The sequence below is a fragment of the Myotis brandtii genome, unplaced genomic scaffold (genome assembly GCF_000412655.1).
Source record: "Myotis brandtii unplaced genomic scaffold, ASM41265v1 scaffold355, whole genome shotgun sequence".
In the NCBI taxonomy this organism is placed as follows: Eukaryota; Metazoa; Chordata; class Mammalia; order Chiroptera; family Vespertilionidae; genus Myotis; species Myotis brandtii.
In genome coordinates, this window is record NW_005363642.1 from 1721659 (window position 1) to 1722592 (window position 934).

General features: G+C 40.5%; 1 protein-coding gene across 2 annotated transcripts in view; it reads right to left on the minus strand.

Moving 5' to 3' along the window:
- Positions 1-934, minus strand: part of ATF7IP2 (activating transcription factor 7 interacting protein 2) — a 79326-nt gene that overhangs the window by 42494 nt on the left and 35898 nt on the right. The window lies entirely within an intron of this gene.

Here is a 934-nt window from a genome sequence, read left to right on the forward strand (position 1 = left end):
ATTAGTTCTGGATAGTGAACACCCTTCTCAAGGAGAAATGCTTTAATTTCTGTTAATAAGGAAGCGAAATGTTTCGAAACGTTTCCTCTTGATAACCAACGTACCTTGTTATGTGCAGCAGAAGATCTTCGTACTCATTCTCCACTTCAAATAAAAATTCTCTAAAGTTTCAATCGCACTGTACGTGTGTGCCCGCACGTGGTATTTTGTGTTAGAGCAGTGATGGCGAACCTTTTGAGCCTGGCATGTCAGCATTTTGAAAAACCCTAACTTAACTCTGGTGCCGTGTCACATATAGAAATTTTTTGATATTTGCAACCATAGTAAAACAAAGACTTATATTTTTGACATTTATTTTATATATTTAAATGCCATTTAACAAAGAAAAATCAACCAAAAAAATGAGTTCACGTGTCACCTCTGACACACGTGTCATAGGTTCGCCATCACTGTGTTAGAGCCACACTCAAGGGGCCGAAGAGCCGCATGTGGATCGCAAGCCGCAGTTTGCCGACCACTGGTCTAGGCAATCACAAATCAGCTCTCTACTCATTTTATGAAAGTAATACAAGTGGCATTTACTTTTGGCTTCCGCAGAGATAAAGTCACAGAAACATTCTAAGTATCAATATATTGTTTTTTAATCTTTTTGTCTTAGTTTGGAAACATCTTCATTTCTTATAATACAACTACTATAATGTGGGTCAAAATAGTTATTAAAACTCCTATATGGCCCTGGCTGGTTTGGTTCAGTGTATAGAGAGCTGGCCTGCGGACTAAGGGGTCCAGGGTTCGATTCCAGTCAGGGGCATATGCCTGGGTTTCGGGCTCGATCCCCAGTAAGGGGCGTGCAGGAGGCAGCCAATCAATGATTCCCTCTCATCATTGATGTTTCTATCTCTCTCTTCCTCTCCCTTCCTCTCTGAATCAATAA